Source organism: Eurosta solidaginis, chromosome 3 (assembly GCF_040869045.1).
Source record: "Eurosta solidaginis isolate ZX-2024a chromosome 3, ASM4086904v1, whole genome shotgun sequence".
NCBI classification, from domain to species: domain Eukaryota; kingdom Metazoa; phylum Arthropoda; class Insecta; order Diptera; family Tephritidae; genus Eurosta; species Eurosta solidaginis.
The window spans coordinates 199,475,351-199,501,353 of record NC_090321.1 but is presented as its reverse complement, the minus strand read 5'-3'; the positions used below and the strand labels follow the sequence as shown (position 1 = coordinate 199,501,353).

Sequence of the window (26,003 nt, the reverse complement as noted above, 5' to 3'; positions counted from 1 at the left end):
CATTTTCCTGCGTCTTTTAGGTTTTGTCAATGCCAGTGTTTCTCTCGCAGGTACTTTTGATTTTGATTTATTTGGCCCATTCGATCTATCAACCTTTGCCTTCGACTTCCGTGGCCTTCGTCGAGTCTTCTCCACCAGTACCCGATTACTGCTGAACCCTTTTTCCAAACTAAAGTTAAGTGGCACATCTTGGTTCTCATAACGCATCACCCTTCTCTGCATATCGATCTTGATGTCATGGTCAACCAAGAAATCTACTCCCAATATAACTTCATCAACAATCTCCGCCACAACAAATTTGTGTAGGACCATGACCTTCCCAATCAATACTTCACATATCACTTCTCCCTGAACTTGGTTATACTCGCCAGTGACCGTACGCAACTTTGCTCCAGGTAACGGTTTTACTCTCCTGTTGACCAAGTCAGATCGGATCAAGGAATGAGATGCGCCCGTATCTACAGTCAGTATTCGTTCTTTGCCATCCACATTCCCTCTGACGGTAAGACTGCTCGATTTTCTACCAATTTGCGACACAGATATCACAGGGCATTCAATAGCTGGATCTAGCTCTCTACCTCTTACTCGCTCTTGCTCATCTCCTCCAGCTTTGCGTTTACGGCCACCCACATTGTTAGAACTATTAAGACCAAGATCGCAATGACGTGCTATGTGACCGGACTTCCCGCATTTGAAGCATTTGATAACTTTTTCACATCGCTTTTGCGATCCTTTCAGTGCCTCCAATATTGCGTCTACCCACTCTGGCCTTTCTACTTCCACACGGCGTGCTTTGAAAACTGGCTTACACAGAAGCGACGCCGTTTCCTGAATCAGAGCTTGTGACACCGTTTCTGCGAATGTTGGCTTTGGGTTCGCGTATGTGGCTCGCTTCGTTTCCACGTCTCGTATGCCATTTATAAAACTCTGGATTTTTACCCTCTCGGTGTATTCCACGGGTGCGTCCGCATTTGCGAGATGAGCCAATCTTTCAATATCTGAAGCAAACTCCTGCAATGTTTCATTTGCTTTTTGGTAGCGGTTTTGCAACTCAATTTGGAATATCTGTTTCCTATGCTCGCTTCCATAACGTCGTTCTACAGCAGCCATCAATGCTTCATAATTGTTCCGCTCTCCTTCGGGAATCGTCTGTAGAATTTCCGCTGCTGGCCCCTTCAATGCCACGAATAGTGCAGCAACTTTATCTTCCGCATTCCAGTTGTTCACTGCTGCGGTCTTCTCAAACTGTAGCTTGAAGACCTGGAAAGGAAGAGAACCGTCAAAAGATGGAGTTTTTACCTTCGTATTGCTTGCTGAAGCAGTCGGCCGATTAAGATGCAATTCCTGTATACGACCTCTCAATGCATCCACCTCTGCCTCGAATTTTTCTTCAAACTGCGTTATTTTCTCGTCCATACGCGCTTCGAGTTTTGATGATATACGCGCCTCTTGCTCTTTCAGTTGTGTTTCCATCATTGATGTAATCTGTGTCGACATTTCTGAAATACGTGTCTCATGTGTTTCCAGCTGGGATGCCATATATGCCTTTTGCTCTTCCAATTGTGATGTTATACGGGTTTCCTGCGATTCCAGTAGGGATGACATGTTGGTGGATATTTGTGATGACATTTCTGTTATACGTGCCTCTTGCGCTTCCATCTTAGATGTTACTGTCGATGTTTGAGCAGTTATTGCAGCCAATATCATGTTCAAGTCTGTGCTGGTAATTGTCTGTGATGATTCGTTTTTCTCTTCAATTTTTGTTGTCTCCTCGCCATCAAGATGAAAGACATACTCTTCCACATCAATTCCTTCTAATTCCATTGCCTCTCGTAGTCGTGCCTGAAGTTCGAGTTTAATGCCAGTTGTATTCAATCCACGGTTCTCCAACTCCTTCTTCAGTTGCGGGATCTTCAATTCACTTAACTTTGCCATGTCCTTGTTGTCCTCTGGAATTTATTCAACAATTCCTCTTCTGACACCAAATTGTAACGAATTTTTTATTTGCAAATCCTCTTATTTGCAATCCTCTGCTAAGTTCGAATCACTAAACTGTTGAATAAATAACTCCAATTTGTAGTAATGCAAAATGGCCTTTATTAAAGTACTTCACAATAACACTCCAACTGTACAACGAATAGCTTAATAACCAAACTGATAGCTTAAAGGAAACTGACTTTCAAAATAATAGTGCTATTGCTCGCTAGATATCGTCTTACTCGTAACTGCTTGACAATTCAAATCAAACTGAATTACTTCTTACTCGCTGGCGCCGCTTTTATAGTTTACGCTGCATACTTCTAGGCTCTTCGATTTCCAGAAGTTACTAGTTGTTTCGGCTACAAAATCGCCAGCCACAACTACGTGCACAAATTATTGCTCTCTCTTGTGACAACTCAGATAAGGTATATGCATGTGTTTGTAGTTTACAGTCTCCCGCACACACATAAGCGTATAAGTAAATTCATCGGTGTGTGACATCTCATCTCTTGCTGCCTTGTATGTAAATGTTGCTCGTCGGAATGTGTACATATGTGTAGACGCAATTATTTATTCGTTTATGTAGATACATAATGATTGAATTATTGATGTGCATTCACGTCACTGCTTAGATCGGCTTAGAGCTGGCAGCACTCCTTAGTTTTGCTAATATTCGTAACAATACCATAAAAAAAGTAACCTGTATCACCGCAAACTATGTTTTAGCTTTTTTGCGCTTATTTTTTAAACTGGCAGAGCTTACGTACGGTACGTTGGACGCGCACACACTGAACACTTCAGCACACCTTTTGTGTTTGTTTAGCGGTTTAAATGTGTATGTGCGTGTGTTACACCTTAATATATACACGCACATACGTATGGCTGCATAATTGAGGTTGCGGTGCTGTTGGTGAACGTTTAGCAGCAGCATCCACAACATTTACAGCCAGACACGCAAGCACGCAACTAAGCCATAAATTGAAATATTTTGTAATTTCAAAAAACAAAAATATAAACACAATTTAGTTGTATATGCACTTATTGTTGGCATTTTTAACAGAATTGAAATGTATATTCCAGACCACAAAAATGGAATACAAAGCAAACAGCAACAATGCAAACTGTACGTGCATGAAATATTAGAGAGCGCTTAGTGAATCATTTTTAAGAGGGAAATTAATAAAAAAAGAAAAAAAAAATATAAACAAATATAATTTATAGATTTACTTTCGACGTGTTTATTATACCTATATGTTGATTATAACATCGATCATCTCAAAAAAATCAAATGTTTAGAAGACATGAAAATATGAGTCTCACACACACATACCATTGAAGAGTTTAGTGGTCAGGCAATGGGCCAATTGTGTTTTCATTTCACTCACTATCTGGCAATAAAGAGAAAGTTGCCTCCATAGCCCAAGTATGCGGCTCGAAACTGAAAGAGTACACAACACCCCAAACGTTGCTTCCATGACTGCCATCGATCTCACCGTATTCGATTGTACTCTTTCGGGTGATTCGTGTCGTAAAATTTTTTCATACCCGAAGGTGCGAATGGTCAAAAAATATCGTTCCCTGGGAAGGCGGGCTACCAGCAGAAGATCCCAGCATCGGAGCATACCGGATTTAATTCCCCCAGGGCCTGCTTATATCCGTAATACTCTCCAAAGCTCTAGAAAAAGTTTTTTTGTTTTAGATAGTTAAGTTGCTTTCTGTATTTTTTTTATGATTCAACTTGATTCTGCACATGACCATATTTCGAGCCGCAACGAAGTGAGTCAATGTGATGTATGATGTTGTTTGGCCTAGTTTGGCATTATATTAGCCATTTTGAAGTCATGGTTTATCATAGAAGAAGTTCTTATCCGCATTATCTATTGGTGCGTAGATGCAGGCGGAAAGACGGTTGTTCCCAGCTACAGATTGGCTGCGAATTCTCTTTTTCAACACAAAATCTACGCCGTTCAACAACGTTTCAAGCTTCTCTTGTTCTGGTTAATGTGGCCTACGATGCAAAGCCCTATTGTTATTCTGCCTTGTCGCATCGGTCGAATCACCTGTGCAGCGGCGGTGGTCTGGATTAACCAATCTAGAGGCATACGCTCATCCGATCATATTTAGCATATAAGTTTACACATGCTCCCTGTCAACCCTTTATTAGAACGGCTTGACAAATAGACTATCGTCAGAAGACACTTTGTTATTCTATGCCGGGATATTGCAATTCTCACCTCGTCATATTTAGATGTTGAATGCTTTAGCTATTTCTGAGAGTGTGGTGTAATCGTAGCTGCTTATGTAGCAGTTTTGGTATGTTATATTCTTTTACTTACCCGCAGCATAAATTACAGGCTTATCACAGCGTAAAGTTCCCATGACAAGAGCTGTGATTGGTTCTGTGATAGCTTTTATCTCTTAAACCAGTTGCGAATGCTAAAAAGATGTCGCAATTTATACGAAGTTGTCGCTGCGATTTACGCTGATATTTCAATCTCTATGATGAAATCACAGATGCATGAAAATTTGCCAATTCTATTTCGAGGTAGATCAAAGTCAGTCACTGCGTCATCATTTGCGACTTAGTACATACCTGAACAGCGACTAAGTAGACATAGCTGACGTAATCGTGATTTGTGCAGCGACGAAAGAGCAGTAGGTGATCAGGCACAGTTAAAACACACCAAAAAGTCACAGTTTCATTCTTCAATATTATCGTGGCTTAAGGTTAATGTGCCCAGAGCTGTCATTTGGTCTGTGATTGCTATTTTTGTTAAGCGTAATTGTGAACGAGACCCAATTAAATCACAGTAACTCAGTCACTGCTATTTGGTTAATTCAAGTTAATTTACATTATTCGCCTACTTTACAACAAGCTAGAGCACGCTTGGTGACAATTTATTTTAACGAAATATGCAAAAAAAATAATTGCGCTGTTCAAACAAATTTTTGTCAAATTTTATTCGTTGAACGTGACGCTCTAAACATCACGCTTCTCTGCGTTTATCTAACATAAATTGAGAGTTATATCAATTCAAAGCGTACAATTGCAATAAATAATAATCACATTTAATAACTGACAGCAGTTCGGGAAAAATTAAGCTGAAATCCCTAACAAATTCATGCTGTCGTAGGTCGTTCTGATTGTCCCACCATTAAAGTTTAAACGCCTGACCCAGTTTAATGTTTTCTTTGTTTAATCAAAATTTAAAAAAATGATGTCTGACCTCTGGGGAAAATAATGACCACCAAGTAAGACATAATATTTCTTATTCTTCTTCGCTTTACTATTTGCACTTACGTAACACACCCCATCATTGAAGCTTTGTGCAAAGTTGCGTAGCTCGTAGTTGCAGGAATTTTTCCTGATGTATTTTGTTGTTGCCTTTGTTATTGTGTTTTTTAAGTCAAAGTGTCGTTTGACCAATTATTTTCAATGCTCATAAAAAGTTTGTTAATGAATATTTAATATTTACCTACATACAAACAACATTTACATAGAGCTCTCGTTATCTGAGCGTATCTGAGCTTTGTAATGTTAATGGTTATTTGTGGGTTTTGGCTTACAGATTTTTTTGCTTTTGCCTTGCTCATCGTTGACTTTGTTTAAGTTTTAATTATTCTTGTTTGGTTAGTGAATTGTTGTATTGGTTTGCTTTGGCTGTTTAAAAACACCGAACGAATTGCATGCAGCAGAAGCTGGATAATATAAATTGTTTACCTTTGTATATTTAAGTGTGCATACTTGTATGAATGTATGGAATAATTAAATGTATATTAGGGTGGGCCAAAAAAAATTTGGTATAGAAAAAATATTGTTCAGGGAATAAGAACTTCAGCCTTTGTTAATTTCATAAAATTTTTGGTTTTTTACATTTGTGTTTAAACTTCAGCCATAAAACACTTTTAAACGAGTCAAACGAGCAAAAAATCTTTTTAACAAGTAAGGAAGGTTAAGTTCAGGTGTAACCGAACATTACATACTCAGTTGCGAGCTATGGTGACAACATAAGGGAAAATAACCATGTAGGAAAATGAACCGAGGGTAACCCTGGAATGTGTTTGTATGACATGTGTATCAAATGAAAGGTATTAAAGAGTATTTTATGAGGGAGTGGGCCATAGTTCTATAGGAGGACGCCATTTAGGGATATCGCCATAAAGGTGGACCAGGGGTGACCCTAGAGTTTTTTGTACGGTATGGGTATCTAATTAAAGGTATTAATGAGGGTTTTAAAAGGGAGTGGTGCAGTTGTATACGTGAAGGCGTTTTCCAGATATCGACCAAAATGTGGACCAGGGTGACCCAGAACATCATCCGTCGGGTACCGCTAATTTATTTGTATATATAATACGATGAAGAGTATTCCTGCCAAGATTTCAAGGGTTTTTTATTTCGCCCTGCAGAACTTTTCATTTTCTTCTACTTAATATGGTAGGTGTCACACCCATTTTACAAAGTTTTTTTCTAAAGTTATATTTTACGTCATCAAACCACTCCAATTACCATGTTTCATCCCTTTTTTCGTATTTGGTATAGAATTTTGGCATTTTTTTAATTTTTCGTAATTTTCGATATCGAAAAAGTGGGCGTGGTCATAGTCGGATTTCGGCCATTTTTTATACCAATACAAAGTGAGTTCAGATAAGTACGTGAACTGAGTTTAGTAAATATATAACGATTTTGGCTCAAGTTATCGTGTTAATGGCCGAGTGGAAGGACAGACGGTCGACTGTGTATAAAAACTGGGCGTGGCTTCAACAGATTTCGCCCTTTTGCACAGAAATAAGTTATCGTCCTAGAATCTAAGCCGCTACCAAATTTCACAAGGATTGGTAGATTTTTGTTCGACTTATGGCATTAAACGTATCCTAGACAAATTAAATAAAAAAGGGCGGAGCCACGCCCATTTTTAAATTTTATTTTATTTTTGTATTTTTTGCACCATATCATTACTGGAGTCGAATGTTGACATAATTTACTTTTATGCTGTAAAGATATAAAATTTTTTGATAAAATTTGACTTTAAAAAAATTTTTTTTTTTAAAGTGGGCCTGGTTGTGCTCTGATTTTGCTAATTTTTATAGTAATAGGGGTAACGTTCCTGCTAAATTTCATTATGATATCTACAAAGGCTGCGAAATTACAGCTTGCAAAACTTTTAAATTACCTTCTTTTAAAAGTGGGCGGTGCCACGCCCATTGTCCAACATTTTACTAATTTTCTATTCTGCGTCATAAGTTCAACTCAAATACCAAGTTTCGTCGCTTTATTCGTCTTTGATAACGAATTATCTCACTTTTTCGGTTTTACGAAATTTTCGATATCGAAAAAGTGGGCGTGGTTATAGCCCGATATCGTTCATTTTAAATAGCGATCTGAGATGGGTGCTTAGGAACCTACGTACAAAAATTCATCAAGATACCTCAAAATTTGCTCAAGTTATCGTGTTAACGGGCGGACGGACGGACGGACGGACATGGCTCAATCAAATTTTTTTTCGATCCTGATGATTTTGATATACGGAAGTCTATATCTATCTCGATTCCTTTATACCTGTACAACCAACCGTTAACCGATCAAAGTTAATATACTCTGTGAACTCTGCTCAACTGAGGGCGGGAGTGGGGCGTTGGTGTATCAAGTGGGTACTAAAAATGTTTTTCGGCAGCAGGTTAGGTTAAATCTTATTATTTTTTTGTCATTAAAAAAGTAGTAAATAACCGATAATATTCCCATATTCATATACGTACGTATAACCCACTCATAATTGACATGTTTTAACCATTTATATAATTTCATTTTTACTTCAAAATTGTTTTTATATAAATGTTATTTCAAAGCCATATAAATTCACGGTTGCGGCCACCGTAGTGTGATGGTAGCGTACTCCGCCTACCACACCGTATGCCCTGGGTTCGCACCCCGGGCAGAGCAACATCAAAATTTTAGAAATAAGATTTTTCAATTAGATGAAAATTTTTCTAAGCGGGGTCGCCCCTCGGCAGTGTTTGGCAAGCGCTCCGGGTGTATTTCTGCCATGAAAAGCTCTCAGTGAAAACTCATCTGCCTTGCAGATGCCGTTCGGAGTCGGCATAAAACATGTAGGTCCCGTCCGGCCAATTTGTAGGAAAAATCAAGAGGAGCACGACGCAAATTGGAAGAGAAGCTCGGCCTTAGATCTCTTCGGAGGTTAACGCGCCTTACATTTATTTTATTTTTTTATAAATCTACGGTGTTCACAACGTTCATATATTTTAAGAGTTCAAGACCAAAAAACCCGAGAAACCGTTTTATAGCCATTAAATTTTAGTCTAACAAGGTGGCACTTTTGAGCAGTTTTAAATCGCCTTGACCCAAAAACAATTCTAAAAATTCCAAGCGATTTTTAAACGACCGTATTACCGAAAGTATTACTTTTAAAATAAAAACGAATTTCGGCTAATTTGGGGGTTTAAATTGCCATATTGATTGTTACTTACGTTCCATATTCTATAAATTTTTTTTCATACGACTAAAATTAGCTTTTATATTTTTAAATACTGTGATGATGCTTTAAAAATATAAATTTTTATATTGTTACGAATATTAGCAAAACTAAGGGGTGCTGCCATCTCTAAGCCGATGCTAAGCAGTGACGTGAATTCACATCAATAATTCAATCATTATGTATCTACATAAACGAAACAATAATTGCGTCTACACATATGTACCATGTACGTATACGAGCAGCGGAGAATCAATACACAAACACATGCATTCATCTGCGATACTCCTGAAAGTATGCAATGAGAGAAGCTATAAAATCGTGCAATTGTAGTTACAGCTGAGAAGTTTGAGAGCTGTAGTAGATTCTGGAAATGGAAGCGCCTAGAAGATGCGAACGTTGAAATCAGAGAGTATAAAAGGCAGCAAATGTAGAGGCGCTGGAATGCAGTTTGATTTGAGCTATCAAGCAGTTTCGATTAAGACGCTATCTAGCGAGCCATAGCAGTATTATTTTGGAAGTCAGTTTTCATTTGAGCTATCAATCAGTTTTGTTATTAAGCAAGCTATTCGTTGCAAAGTATAAGTAAAACCCTCCCCCTGCGGCCGGGCCGGGGTCACACTCTCAGAAGACCTCCAGTAAATATAGCCAGACAAGCATTGCGATGGAATCCACAAGAAAGCCGACTACCTGGTGCACCTGCGAAAACTTGGCGCATAACTATGGATAAAGAACTCGAAGACGCGGGATACACGTGGAATGATACCAGAAGAACCGCTCCTAACGGAATGAGTTGAGGAAGAAGATGATGATGATGATGAAGACATTTGTCGGAATCGACCGGATCGGTATCCCCTATACAACTCATTTTTCGGAAAAGAGGTTTTTTGTAATATCGTCCTCAATTTATCAGCTAGAAGCTTAAAATTTCATCAAATGCTTTCGTATATAGTACATATTGTTGTCTGACGTAAGGATCGGTCACATATGTATACAGGATATACTCCATACAAACCGATTATTCAGAAAAAGAGCTATTCGTCATTTTTGCCCCATTTTAAAAGCTAGAAGCTTCAAATTTCATCAAATGCTTACATACACGTCATATATTGTTCAGATAAGTGATTCTTGCTCATAGCTATCCCATGCAGACCACAAGAAATGTAAAACCTTGTATCCTCACACAAAGGTCTACCTATTACGAATGGGATATGATTATTGTTCAGCTCCATTCATGAGCGGTAGTTATGAAGTGTTCGGCACAGCCGAAGACAATCCCGTCGTTACTCTTACTTACATGAATAGAGCATGGAGCCGGTCAGTAGCATAAAAAAGTTATATCATTTCATATGCTCTGCTACGAGCTACGACGTGTTTTAGATCGGAGCAAAAACCAGATTGACACTCTAGACGAAATGAAATAACAATAACAACAAGAACAAGACAAAAACAACTAAAGGACTGACAAATAAAACCACAAGTACAAATACAACAGCATCACAGCGTTACATCAGCTTCAATCATCAAAAAAAAAAAGAGAAACAATGGACAACAGATCAAAAATCTCTTCCCAAGGCAGCCGGTTCTATGTACCGGAGCGACTCGGGATTTTCCTTCCGAGCGGAAGGACAGACAGTCGACTGTGTATAAAAACTGGGCGTGGCTTCAACCGATTTCACCCTTTTTCAAAGAAAACAGTTACCGTCCTAGCATATAAGCCCCTACCAAATTGCACAAGGATTGGTAAATTTTTGTTCGACTTATGGCATTAAAAGTATCCTAGGGAAATTAAAGGAAAAAGGGCGGAGCCACGCCCATTTTGAAATTTTCTTTTATTTTTGTATTTTGGCACCATATCATTACTGGAGTTGAATGTTGACATAATTTACTTATGTACTGTAAAGATATTAAATTTTTTGTTAAAATTTGAACTAAAAAAAATTTTTTTTTAAAGTGGGCGTGGTCGTTCTCCGATTTTGCTAATTTTTATTAAGCATATATATAGTAATAGGGGTAACGTTCCTGCCAAATTTCATCACGATATCTTCAACGACTGCCAAATTACAGCTTGCAAAACTTTTAAATTACCTTCTTTTAAAGGTGAGCGGTGCCACTAATTTTCTATTCTGCGTCGTAAGTTCAACTCACATACCAATTTTCATCGCTTTATCCTTCTTTGGTAATGAATTATCGCACTTTTTCGGTTTTTCGAAATTTTCGATATCGAAAAAGTGGGCGTGGTTATAGTCCGATATCGTTCATTTTAAGTAGCGATCTGAGATGAGTGCCTAGGAACCTACACACCGAATTTCATCAAGATACCTCAAGATTTACTCAAGTTATCGTGTTAACGGACGGGCGGACAATCAATCACATTTTTTTCGCTACTGATGATTTTGATATATGGAAGTCTATATCTATCTCGATTCCTTTATACCTGTACAACCAACCGTTATCCAATCAAAGTTAATATTCTCTGAGAGCTCTGCTCAACTGAGTATAAAAAGGACCTTCTTAGTGATCAGTTTTCACCAGATTCTCACTAACACCGAGATCGTTTAGTGTGATTTATTGTCTTAAGGTTTGTTTAATGTTATTTCGCGACCACAATAGGTTGCGGGGCTGGTAAATCTCTTGTTTGCTCTATAAGAACTTACAGAATGGTAACTTTGCATTATGTTGTTATCAGGTCTGTTAGTCCTGTAAACTTAAACCACAAAAAATAACGGTACTTCCCGTAGGTATATTTTTGGGTCCACGCATGGACTATTTTAGAGATAATTTTTGTATTAATGTTGGGACCATTCCGAGACTTTTTGAGATCATTTCGAGATTATTTTTGGATTTTTGCGGGAAGATAATTTGAGATGTTATGGTATCATCTTGGTATCATTGCGGAGCTATTTAGAGATAGTTTCGGGATTATTTTAGCGCTTATTTCGATATCTTTTCGAGAATATTTTGGAATCATTTAGGATTCGCAAAAATTCATTCATAAACCTAAAAGTTATCAGGCCGTTATTACTATCGGTTTGTTATCGGCATGTTTTTAGTTTGTTATCAATAACAAACGTTATCGAAGATTTGTCGGCATATTATTGGCGAATTATCGATGTGTTACCAGCTTATTACAAAAAGATATCAAGTTTTTATCGAAAAAATTTCGATTTATTACCGATTTACAACCGAAAAATATCGAAAATTTTCGATATACATATTTTCGATAAGAAAAAGATAAATTTTCAATAACAAATCGATAAGCACATAACTTTTCGACAATAAACCCATAAGTCATCGATATTTCTTGTCAACGGTAAAAAATTGATAATTCTTGGAACACAAATCGCTAACTCGCCTACACCTCGCCGATAAAAAATGGATGACAAACCGATAACTAATCTAAAATAAATGTACAACACGCCCATAAACCGTCCATGTCGCAGAGTGGTCATTCAAATTTGAATATTCAAAAAATGTGCATTCAATTTTTTGAGTTTTAATACCAAAAATCGATAATACTATAGTTGGCGATATCAAATATAAATTTTGGTCTCGATAATAAATGGGTAAAGAGGGTGTCGCAAAGTGATGAAAGCTCAGATTTTAAAAGATTTAAAAAAATTATTCAAAGGAGAATAAAAAATAAAAAAATTTAGCAACAGATCTCAAGTTACACACCATATTGACCGTTGCCAATAGGGTTCAAGTCTTCCCCCCTGTACTTCACTATCTCCCCCTTTCCCTGCTTCTAAATTCGAGTACCGATGGAAATACTTTCTGAACCGGAAAGTGTTCTCTAGTTTTCAATGGCTTTGTCATGAATTGAAAAGCACGCTCCGAACGAGACTCATATTCCTGTTGGTATCCGTATTCGATAGCAGAGGAAGGAGGAGACATGAGGAGGAAGACTTGAACTCCTATGGAGCTCCCAACTGTCATCATTTGTCGCTAAAAAGGTCATGCTTTAAGTCTGTTTATAAATATATTAACATGCCAATCAACTTTTAAACGAGTTTAATGGTTTTATTAGCGCTAAAGTACATTCATTTTCTTGACGTCATTCACCAGCCCATACAATTTTGACTTCTTGATTGATTTCTAAAACCTTATCTCTGTAGATATGTAAATAAGGAGCTGTGTCTGACTTGAGTTTTATATCAAAATTTAGATATAAGACTCCAAACCATTATTACAAAACACTGCCATAAAAAAGTTAATTTACCAACCAAGGACGAGCATGTATAAATGTTTATTAATTATTATTAAGTTCATAAAAGCTCAATAAATAACTCGTCTCTTTAAAACGTTTACAGCAAGGATGTGCTTTCGCGCATTTCACCCAACGTACTTACGCCCCCCTATTATGTTGGACATGTTGTTAGCTACTTGTAAATAAATGCTTATTAAGCTGATTTAAGGCTAAATCATCACAAATAACCGCACACAAAAGCGTATTTAGCTTAACATACTAAGTACAGCGAGTAAGTTGAATGCCACGAAAAACAAATAAGATTTTATTGACTTAAATTTTTCTTGATGTAGTGATGTAAGATCCTAAAAAATCAATTTTGAGAATTATATTGTTTGTTGTATCTTTTTTTGTTTAAGAAAGAGCTCTTTGCATACAACATTTTGGTTTACTTTGTATTTTGATGTTTGTTTTTTTTTTTTTTTTGATAAATTTTTGATAAACAAGAGGTTAGCAAGTAAAATAAGCTAAGAGCAAAAAATCATTCAAGTATCTACGTATCCATTACACTGAGTATATACATATTATACATTATATATATATCAATTTGTAAACAATAAAAGAATAATGGCCCTGTGTATTTTCGGAATTTTCGCTAATCTCAGCCAATAATTTAGACAGTGAAAAGCTTTGAACGTAAATATTGCACACTGACAGAATTCGATAGCCGAAATGAGTTTGGTGAGTGCGCAACGCACAGTGGCCGATTTGTGCGCGCTAGTGGTGGTGAAATAAAAAAAGGCTTTCATTTTTAATTACCTATTAAAAAAAATTCTTCAGACAGCTCGCAATCGATTTTAAGACTTTGCTGAAGAATGAAATATGTATGCAAAAATTTAGTTTGTTAGACACTGTCACCGCAGAATAACTGATTTTATTTTGTTTGCAGTAAGTAAACTCTTTATTCATAATTTTTTATTTTTACTGTTTTTTTTTTTTTTTGAAGTCTATAATGTTCATTTCGCGAAAAAAATTATTTAGTGAAAAAACAAAAACAATAAAAACACAATATTCTTTTATCGATTTTTTTTAAAAGCCCCGATTTTGGTTCCCGACAGACACTGAATAATTGTTTATTATTCAAATTGCTTGAAAATATTTAAAAAAAATAAATTACTTTTATTTTCCAAAAACATGTATTGAATCTGGAAGATTTGCTACTAATGTTGCAAAAAAAACGACTGAATATATCTGATTTATGAAAGATGGAAAACGATGAAAAAAAAAAAAAAACTTTCCAATCCGCTTGAGCTACAAAAATTATATTTGTTTATAAAAAAAATATTTTTTTTAACAAAATTTTTGAATTATTGGATATTTTTAAAAACATTTATTGAACTTGTAAGATTTACTACGAATGTGAAAAAACCGATTGAAAATATCTAATTTAGGGAATGTAAAAGACAATAGAAAAGAAAAACCTTTAAATCCGCTTAGGTTAAAACAAAAAACTATTTATCAAAAAAAAAATATGTTTAAGCCAAATTTCGGAAATCCTGTTTTCTTCATAAATTCGAAAATAAATCAATTTAATATATTTAACCCTTAAAAGATAGCAGACTGCGAAACAATCTATTTACACTGAAAGAAAAGGTGCTAGTAAAATCAACAAATCGGCTCTGTTGTTCTTGACTTAACGGAGATTCGGTGAAATTGATCGAATTATGGTCAAATTAGTTTAGGCATTTCAACAGAAGAGAAACTGTCGCTCTTAAGTTAACAAAATTCTGTAAAATTGACAGATTCCTAATCAATCTAACTGATTTTTTTGTTAACACAACTGATCTCACTGGCCATTTCAACAGCGGTCAACATTCAATACATGAGCAAATTTCAAAGAGAATTTTACGCTCACTGCGCTCTCTACTTTGTACTTATGTATGCTGTGTACTATATGTATGCACATATTTACGTATGTATATGGCGGCTCCCGTGGTGTGATGGTAGCGTGCTCCGCCTACCACACCGAAAACACTCCGAGTGTATTTCTGCCATGAAAAGATCTCAGTGAAAACTCATCTGCCTTGCAAATGCCGCAACATAGGTACTTCGTACAAAGCTGTCGCAACAACTTTTTTTGTTCATTTGACTACTAAAACGGTCAATTACGAATCAACGATTTGTGCGCAGTTGAGTCAAAATCTTGTTGCGATGGATACAAATTGACGGAAATTTCGGTTGAATTGACTCGTATTTCGGTTGATTTTACCAGTCTTTTTCTTTCAGTGTATGCATATTTTGCTATAATAAATAAACAAAGAAAAAAATTCAGTTTTTAACTCATACGTTTTATTCATGAAAAGATTATGATTAACAATTTTTTCTTTAACAAGCATTATTTTTTTTTAAAAAAAGTATTATATTTAGTTTTTTTTCTAAATAGGTTATTCATAATTTTTTAGCATTGAAATGTATTTGTTTTTAGTTACAAAACAAAGATTATCTGTATTTAATTAGCGAGCTTTGCTCATATCTCTTTATACAATGGTTTTTGTTATTGTTATTAGAGAAAAATTGTAAAGTTTGCAAACAAATTTCACTTCGTCATCAGCTAGATTTTCGGGAGCTGAGCATTGAACTCGAATCTATAACATTCATATCAGTGCAATATTAGCTACTCAGCCATATGAAGGTCCCGTTGCTCGCTTTACAGTTGGCCTCTAAGAATTGCTTTTTTTATACTCAGTTGAGCATAGCTCACAGAGTATATAAACTGTGATTGGATAACGGTTGGTTGTACAGGTATAAAGGAATCGAGATAGATATAGACTTCCATATATCAAAATCATCAGTATCAAAAAAAAATTTGATTGAGCCATGTCCGTCCGTCTGTCCGTTAACACGATAACTTGAGTAAATTTTGAGGTATCTTGATGAAATTAGGTTTGTATATTCCTGGGCACTCATCTCAGATCGCTATTTAAAATGAACGATATCGGACTATAACCACGCCCACTTTTTCGATATCGAAAATTTCGAAAAACCGAAAAAATGCGATAATTCATTGCCAAAGGCGGTTAAAGCGATGAAACTTGGTAGATGGGTTGACGTTATGACGCAGAATAGAAAATTAGTAAGATTTTGGACAATGGGCGTGGCACCGCCCACTTTTACAAGAAGGTAATTAAAAAGTTTTGCAAGCTGTAATTTGGCAGTCGTTAACGATATCATGATAAAATTTGGCAGGAACGTTACTACTATTACTATATATGTGCTAAATAAAAATTAGCAAAATTGGATGAAGAACACGCCCACTTTTTAAAAAAAAAATTTTTTTAAATTCAAATTTTAACAAAAAATTTAATATCTTTACTGTATATAAGTAAATTAAGTCAAAATTCAACTCCAGTAATGATATGATGCAACAAAATACAAAACTAAAAGAAAATTTCAAAATGGGCGTGGCTCCGCCCATTTTCATTTAGTTTGTCTAGAATACTTTTAATGCCATAAGTCGAACAAAAATTCACCAATCCTTCTCAAATTTGGTAGGGACATAGATTCTATGACGGTAACTTTTCTCTATGAAAATGGGTGAAATCGGTGAAAGCCACGCCCAGTTTTTATACACAGACCACCGTCTGTCCTTCCGCTCGGCCGTTAACACAATAACTTGAGCAAACACCGATATATCTTTACTAAACTTAGCCCACGTACTTATCTGAACTCACTTTATCTTGGTATAAAAAATGGCCGAAATCCGACCATAACCACGCCCACTTTATCGATATTTAAAATTACAAAAAATGAAAAAAATGCCATAATTCTATACCAAATACGAAAAAAGGGATGGAACATGGTAACTGGATTGGTTTATTGACGCAAAATATAACTTTGGAAGAAACTTTGTAAAATGGGTGTGACACCTACCATATTAAGTAGAAGAAAATGAAAAAGTTCTACAAGGCGAAATCAACAGCCCTTGGAATCTTGGCAGGAATAATGTTAGTGGTAGTGCATATATAAATAAATTAGCAGTACCCGACAGATGATTTTCTGGATCACCTGGTCCCCATTTTGGTCGATATCGCGAGAACGCCTTCACATATACATCTAAGGGCCACTCGCTTTTAAAACCCTCATTAATACCTTTAATTTGATATCCATATCGTACAAAGACATTCTAGAGTCACCCCTGGCCCACCCTAATGGCGATATCTCGAAAAGGCGTCCACCTATAGACCTAATGCCCACTCCCTCTTAAAATGCTCAGTAACACCTTTCGTTTGATACCCATATCGTACAAACATTCTAGAGTCACCCCTGGCCCACCCTAATGGCGATATCTCGAAAAGGCGTCCACCTATAGAACTAAGGATTACTCCCTTTTAAAATACTCATTACCACCTTTCATTTGATACCCATATCGTACAAACACATTCTAGAGTCACCCCTGGCCCACCCTAATGGCGATATCTCGAAAAGGCGTCCACCTATAGACCTAATGCCCACTCCCTCTTAAAATGCGCAGTAACACATTTCGTTTGATACCCATATCGTACAAACACATTCTAGAGTCACCCCTGGCCCACCCTAATGACGATATCTCGAAAAGGCGTCCACCTATAGACCTCATGCCCACTCCCTCTTAAAATGCTCAGTAACACCTTTCGTTTGATACCCATATCGTACAAACATTCTAGAGTCACCCTTGGTCCACCTTTATGGCGATATCTCGAAAAGGCGTCCACCTATAGAACTAAGGACTACTCCCTTTTAAAATACTCATTACCATCTTTCATTAGATACCCATATCATACAAACACATTCTAGAGTCACCCCTGGCCCACCCTAATGGCGACATTTCGAAAAGGCGTCCACCTATAGACCTAATTAATGCCCACTCCCTCTTAAAATGCTCAGTAACACTTTTCGTTTGATACCCATATCGTACAAACATTCTAGAGTCACCCCTGGCCCACCCTAATGGCGATATCTCGAAAAGGCGTCCACCTATAGACCTAATCTCATTCCCTCTTAAAATGCTCAGTAATACCTTTCATTTGATTCCCATATCGTACAAACACATTCTAGAGACACCCCTGGTCCACCTTTATGGTGATATCTCGAAACGGCGTCCACCTATGGAACTAAGGATCACTCCTTTTCAAAATACTCATTAACAGCTTTCATTTGATACCCATATCGTACAAACATATTCTAGAGTCACCCCTGGTCCACCTTTATGGCGATTTCTCGAAAAGGCGTTCACCTATAGAACTAAAGCCCATTCCCTTTTAAAATACTCATTACCACCTTTCATTTGATACCCATATCGTACAAACACATTCTAGAGTCACCCCTGGTCCACCTTAATGGCGATATCTCGAAAAGGCGTCCACCGATAGACCTAAGGCCCACTCCCACTTAAAATGCTCAGTAACACCTTTCATTTGATACCCATATCGTACAAACAAATTCTAGAGTCAGCCCTGGTCCACCTTTATGGCGATATCCCTAAATGGTGTCCATCCATAGAACTATGGCCTACTCTCTCTTAAAATACTCTTTAATACCTTCCATTTGATACACATGTCATACAACCACATTCCAGGGTTACCCTAGGTTCATTTTCCTACATGGTGATTTTCCTTATTTTGTCTCCATAGCTCTCAACTGAGTATGTAATGTTCGGTTACACCCGAACTTAGCCTTCCTTACTTGTTTATTATCTATTCCTTTTATTCACCATGTAGGCACATGTGTGTGGAAATGATTAAGGTGCGCTTTTGAAAGCTTAGTAACATTTTGTCGGATTTTTACAGTATTTGTTTTTAATACTTCCGCTGTTACTATTATATCAATATGGTCATATGTATTTAATTAGCGAGCTTTGCTCATATTGCTTTACACAATGGTTTTTGTTATTGATATTAGAGAAAAATTGTAAGTTTACAAACGGCGATGGTTACTAGGATGTGTTTCTAAATTTCACTTGTTGATCAGCTAGCTTTTCGGGAGCTGAGCATTGAACTCGAATCTCCAACATTCATATCAGTGCAAAGCTTTAGCTACTCAGCCATATGAATGTCTTATAGACCAATTGTCAAACGAGCAACAGGACATTCGTATGGTAGCTAAAGGCATCTGCCTTTGCACTGATATGAATGTTCGAGATTCGAGTTCAATGCCCAGCACCCGAAAAGCTAGCTGATGAAAGATTATTGTAAAAAATTTACTTAGTCTAAACAATTTTTTGAATTTATGAAATTTATTCAAAATAATGTTTTTTAAACTAAATTTTTTAATTCTACCTTTTTCCTGGTTTCTAAAAGAGAACAATTAAAGATATTTTTGTGTTCTTACAATTTACTCTAAAAAAATTTGTTTGCTTTTATCAAAGCCTTATGAAAAAATTCGTTGAATATTTGATTTTCACTCTATTAATATAAATATTTTTTTATGAGCACTATTGATTTTTGAAAAAAAAAAGCAAACAAAATATTGAAGAAAAAATATTTAATTAAAAGTTTATTTTTAGATAGGAAAACTTTTTGATAGCCCACATACCGATTAATTGATTTGAATTGTATTCATAAGAACTTGCTTCAATAAAAAATTATGATGTTTTAATTAAACCTAAAATAAAAAAAAAAAAAATTGAATTCTTAGACCTTTTCCGAACATAGTAAAAACAACCCGATTGAAGATTTCAAATATTAAAATAAGTAAATATGATGCGGTATAAAATGGAACCCAAATAATTGCTTTTTATTGCATTCATATAAATTTGTTAAAAAAGTTAAAAAAACATAAATAACAACAAAACGAATTTCGCAAATACCAATTATAAGTATCTAACATACTTTGGGATCTATTAATATTTTGCCGCTACATCCCTTTAAATCGACCACTGTACAACTCAGCCTAGAGCTTGTACTTTATAAACAAAACCGAAAATTAATTTGTTTTTAGATTTTTATGTACTTAAATACACGTGCAAAGTTAAGTACCTACATATAGAGCAAATACCGTTTAAAGCAAATGCACATAGAACGGTGAGAAACAAGCACACACCAGAACATTAGACCAGCTCAAAAATGCAAAAGAACATGCCTAGACTTAAAACTTATGTTAAGAACATGTGTTTTTAAGTAATGGTATGATGTTAAGGTCAAATGAAAGGCATTCACTGAAATAAGTGCCCATTTTAAGTGCCTTGGAAACTCTAAAAAATATGTAAAATTGTAAATCGATCTTAAGTGAGGTTGGGGTGGGGCATTAAAGCATGTTTTCCGAAAGTTTTAGTTTTTAGATTGAATTTGCTTAACTGACTTAGTTCAATAATCATTTTCCCAGTTACTAGAACTTTTATTAGTTAATTTGTATTAATCAATCAGTCAAGTAGACCAGTTTTATATGAATAATCTGATTTTGTTTAAATCAAAATTACATATGATTGTAACAAAAAAAATTTTAAACAATAGTTCAGAGATAGTTTGTTGATTATAAGTCAATCAGAACCATATTCGATAAAAAAGACGAGACTAAATGTAAAAATTTGAATTTAAAAATTATTTGTCAAGTATTGCAGGTTGAATAAACTTTGATTTATCATTTCATTTAGCCTATGATTAATGGATTAGTTTTGTGGTTACTCAAAAAATTTGGTACAGGATTTTAATTTTTTAAAAGTTAAACATTTTATTTAGTCGATTATTGTTAAAGAAAATCTAGTAAACTTATGAAACTTGACTTAAACATGAATAAAGTATTGCAAGTGCAAAAAAAAAAAAAAAACAAGTTACTCAACATATGATTAGTCGATACGGAGTTCATTGAGTAGCAAATCAAATAAGGATTATTAAAAATTAGTTTACACAACTGAACTTTGCATTAAATAATCAAAAATTGTAACTAGTCCATTATTAGTCAACCAAAATAGGACTCGAAAAATAAATTATGAATTGAACATAATAAAATATAAATAACGTTATAGCAGGGGCGTAGCCAGAAAATTGCCTTGGTGGGGGAGGGGGAGGAGGGGGTGCAAAAAAATTTGTTTTCAGTTAAATAAAGAAAAAACAAGTAAGGAAGGTTAAGTTCGGGTGTAACCGAACATTACATACTCAGTTGAGAACTATGGTGGCAACATAAGGGAAAATAACCATGTAGGAAAATGAACCGAGGGTAACCCTGGAATGTGTTTGTATGACATGTGTATCAAAGGAAAGGTATTAAAGAGTATTTTAAGAGGGAGTGGGCTATAGTTCTATAGGTGCACACCATTTAGGGATATCGCCATAAAGGTGGATCAGGGTTGACTCTAGAATTTGTTTGTACGATATGGGTATCAAATGAAAGGGGTTAATGAACATTTTAAAAGGGAGTGAGCCTTAGTTCTATAGGTGGACGCCTTTTCGAGATATCGCCATAAAGGTGGACTAGGGGTGACTCTAGAATGCATTTGTACAATATGGGTATCAAACGAAAGGTGTTAATGAGTATTTCAAAAGGGCGTGGGGCTTATTTCTATAGGTGGACGCCTTTTCGAGATATCGCCATAAAGGTGGACCAGGCGTGACTCTAGAATTTGTTTGTATGATATCGGTATCAAATTAAAGATATTAATGAGGATTTTAAAAGGGAGTGGTGGTAGTTGTATAGGTGGTCGCCTTTTCGAAATATCGGCATAAAGGTGGACCAGGGGTGACTCTAGAATGCGTTTGTACAATATGGGTATAAAACGAAAGGTATTAATGAGTATTTTAAAAGGGAGTGGGCCTTAGTTCTATAGGTGGACGCCTTCTCGCGCGATATATCCATAAAGGTGGACCAGGGGTGACTCTAGAATATGTACGATATGGGTATCAAATGAAAGGTGTTAATGAGTATTTTAAAAGGGCGTGAGGCTTAGTTCTATAGGTGGACGCCTTTTTGAGATATCGCCATAAAGGTGGACCAGGGGTGACTCTAGAATGTGTTTATACGATATTTCTTTATATATATAATACCACGAACAGTATTCCTGCCAAGATTTCAAGGGTTTTTATTTCGCCCTGCAGAACTTTTTCATTTCATTCTACTTAATATGGTAGGTGTCACACCCATATTACAAAGTTTTTTCCTAAAGTTATATTTTGCGTCAATAAACTAATCCAAATACCATGTTTCGTCCCTTTTTTCGTATTTGGTATAGAATTATGGCATTTTTTCGTTTTTCGTAATTTTCGATATCGAAAAAGTGGGCATGGTAAAAGTCCGATTTCGGCCATTTTTTATATCAACACCAAGTGAGTTCAGATGAGTACGTGAACTGAGTTTAATAAAGATATATCGATTTTTGTTCAAGTTATCGTGTTAACGGCCGAGCGGAAGGACAGACGGTTGACTGTGTATAAAAACTGGGCGTGGCTTCAACCGATTCACAGAAAATAGTTATCGCCATAGAATCTATGCCCTTACCAAATTTCACAAGGATTGGTAAATTTTTGTTCGACTTATGGCACTAAAAGTATTCTAGACAAATTAAATGAAAAAGGGCGGAGCCACGCCCATTTTGAAATTTTATTTTATTTTTGCATTTTGTTGCACCATATCATTACTGGAGTTGAATGTTGACATAATTTACTTATATACTGTAAAGATATTAAATTTTTTGTTAAAATTTGATTTAAAAAAATTTTTTTTTTTAAAGTGGGCGTGGTCGTTCTCCGATTTTGATAATTTTTATTAAGCATACATATAGTAATAGGAGTAACGCCCCTGCCAAATTTCATCATGATATCTTCAACGACTGCCAAATTACAGCTTGCAAAACTTTTAAATTACCTTCTTTTAAAAGTGGGCGGTGCCACGCCCATTCTCCAAAATTTTACAAATTTTCTATTCTGCGTCGTAAGTTCAACTCAACTACCAAGTTTCATCGCTTTATTCGTCTTTGGTAATGAATTATCGCACTTTTTCGGTTTTTCGAAATTTTCTATATCGAAAAAGTGGGCGTGGTTATAGTCCGATATTGTTCATTTTAAATAGCGATCTGAGATGAGTGCTCAGGAACCTACATACCAAATTACTCAAGTTATCGTGTTAACGGGCGGAAGAACGGACGGACATGGCTCAATCAAATTTTTTTTCGATCCTGGTGATTTTGATATATGGAAGTCTATATCTATCTCGATTCATTTATACCTGTACAACCAACCGTTATCCAATCAAAGTTAGTATACTCTGTGAGCTCTGCTCAACTGAGTATAAAAATATAATATCACCAACAAAGTAAATACGTGGCAGAATTATAAAAAATTTATTAACATAGACATAAAAACATCAAATATTTGAATTGTAAAGACTTAAAAAATGAAATGATCCTGTGGCAAGGGGGGGTGTTTAAACCCTCCCCCCCCCTCGCTACGCCCCTGCGTTATAGTAATAGTCAATCGGGAGCAGTTAAAACGTAGCCAGGTGCAACTAATCTTGCTAAATTATATTATTGAAAAAATTCTTCAAACAATTAATTTCATTTGAATTTATCCTATATTGAAATAAGTCTATTAGTTATGAAATTTAAAAAGACATTGATCAAAGGCAATTTTGTTGCTGAATCAAATTTTTTTTACTCAGTGCTATGAATAATCAAATTAGTTATTTTTTAATGAAACAAAATGCTATTATTCGGGAAGGAAGTTAATTTTGCTAATCGAAATTCATTTATTTCTAAATAATTTAGCAATTAAAATTAATTAATCGACACACTCAATTGGTTGATTAAGTGCGCAACCCTACTATAAAACTGTGGAGAAAAGCAGTTTAAGGTCTTCTGAGATGGTATATTTACCCTATTTTTCAGTACTATCATATCCATAGCACAGAGTCGCATCGAACTATAAACATTTGTTTTTTAAGTAGCATTATACCACAGTATAACAAATAAATTCATAGCTACGTACGTTTTCAGATACAAAATATTAGCATTTCCGCCATAAGTTTCAAAGCTCACCAATAGACAAAATCCTGAAGAATTATGAAATGGAATTCTATGAATTTATTTGCGCCCTAAACACAATAAACATAATGAATTTGGGCTTTTTTTACTGACCTTAAATCTTTCGAATACACATACACACACAAAGGTAAAAAATTGGGCCATAAAAACGTGTCAGCGTACACAAAGACTTTTTAATTTTTGCTAAATCAGCAGGCAATCAATAAAAGAAGAACGAAGAAAAGCTGTAATAAAATTTTTTTATATGGATTAAGTAAAACTCTGGAAAATATTCATAAATATTTAAAATTGCAATATTTTGTCATAACTTCCCTCATCAATTTGACTGGCTGGACAAAGTGACAATATTTGCTGAAACATAACTCTGAGAGCGAGATATTATTGCTACACAAAGTGTGAATGTATGTATGTACTCGTATTACCAAGAAATTCTTAGATGTATTATTTGATATATGAATCGGCATGTGTATGTATAGGTATGTATGTATATATGCGTGCAAGTAAATATTTGTATATTTTAAAGCCGCTAGCTGACAAGTAGCCAATAGGGTAGCTTAAATTAAATAAACTTCACAAAGCGAAACGGTAGCTTTGAAATCTATAAACCAGCAGTAGATAGTATGGTATTATTTTTCGGGATTATATGAATAGTCCAAAGGCTTCATTCAAACGCTAAAATAATTTTCTCGGCAATATTTTGAAAATTGCACTTTCTTCTTATGAAACCGGTTACTTTTTCGAACTGTTTAATATTTCGGAACCTGTTCACTTTTGAAATCGCATTATGCTGCTATACTCTCTCGAAACCGGCTACTGGCCTGGAACCGATTACTGTTTGGGACAGATAACTTTTTGGAAACAATTGCTTTGTTAGAAGCAGAGACACTTTTCGAAGAAGTCACTTATTTCAAACCGGTTACTTTTGTATCCGGCTACTTTTATGAAACTGGTTACAATTACGAAATTTTGTAGCTTTTTTAGAATCTGCCTGTTTATGAAATTTTATTCTAAATTGGATACTTTTTGAACCCAAGCACTTTACAGAGCCGTTTTTTTTTTTTGAAACGGTCGCTTTTTTAGAACCGATTACTTTTTGGTAAGCGATCACAAATTGTTTAAACCAGATATTCATTGGAACCGGTTACTCTTTTGGTAGTAGCTAATTTTTCGAACTGATTACGCTTTTGAAACTATATATATTTTTTTGGAACTGGCTACTCATATAAATCCGGTTAAATAAACAATCTTATCGAACCAAGTTCTTTTTTAGGACGGATTACTCTTCTGGAAGAGGATATATTTTTTAACTCGATAACTTTTTTGAGAATCATAATTTTTTTCGAAACAGTTACTTTACCTGAACCGATTACTTTTAGGAATCGATATTCTTTTTTTGAACTGATAACTTTTTTAACTGGCTATACAAGTTTAACATTTTAAATTTTTTTTCCGAAATCTTCGGTTAAAATTTTTAAACAGCTACATTTTTTGGAACCTTCTTGAAATTGCCATTCTTTTCTAGTCGGTAATTTTTAGAAGCCGATTACGTTTTTTTAACCGGTACATTTTTTAAAATTAATTGCTGTTCCGAAAGAGACCACTTTTTTGATAGAAATTACACTTACGAAATAGTTTCGAAGCTCTACCAAAAATAGTAACACAATGCACTCCAAAACTGTGCTAAAATAAGCCCGAGACCAATCTTGAAAATGTACCGAAATGGTTTCGTACTAATTTTGAAACAAATACAAAACGGCCACGAAGTGATTTTAGATCGACTTTGTTTTTATTCTTAAACAATGCTCAAATCATCGAAAGAAAATCTTCATACTTTCTCAAACTGAACGTGGTTTCGGAAGGGTCCCGAAAGAAAATAATACCGTAAGAATTCCACAATAGTGCCGGAAATAGGCATAAAGCATGAAAGCGATTCCTTACTACACATTAAGAGAACTCGAATTTTTCCTAAAAAAGTACAAAAGTGCTCGTAAGGTACATGCGATCTGTGTTTATGCACATATGGGCATAATTAGTTGGAATCTCGATATTTTAATTTTATATTCTTAAATTAATGACAAATGGAAACCAATATTGCAAATTATTTTAACACAAAATTATTCTTTTTAATTAATTAATTTAAAGATTTACTCTTATTTATTTGCCTGTCAATGCCCATCCCTGACTTTGCTTTTTGGCGACGAGTCATAGAAATTTTTTGCAAGGTAAATAAGGTACACAATGTAATCGTATGTATTTGGCGTGTATATGTTTATTATATTATTTGCTCTTTCATTTGTTAAATATTTGAGAAATACGTTGGCACATTTTGCTTTCATGCAAA

At 35.3% G+C, this 26,003-nt stretch overlaps 1 protein-coding gene across 7 annotated transcripts in view; it reads right to left on the bottom strand.

Moving 5' to 3' along the window:
* pain (painless) overlaps positions 1-26,003 on the bottom strand; it is a 115,917-nt gene that overhangs the window by 71,111 nt on the left and 18,803 nt on the right. The window contains exon 1 of one of the 7 annotated variants that reach the window (XM_067774614.1): positions 5,282-5,374. The exons of the other annotated variants lie outside the window; for them this stretch is intronic. The gene's annotated coding sequence lies outside the window, so the exon portion shown is untranslated. Of the gene's footprint in view, positions 1-5,281; positions 5,375-26,003 lie in introns of those variants that run through there. 7 annotated transcript variants of the gene reach the window in all.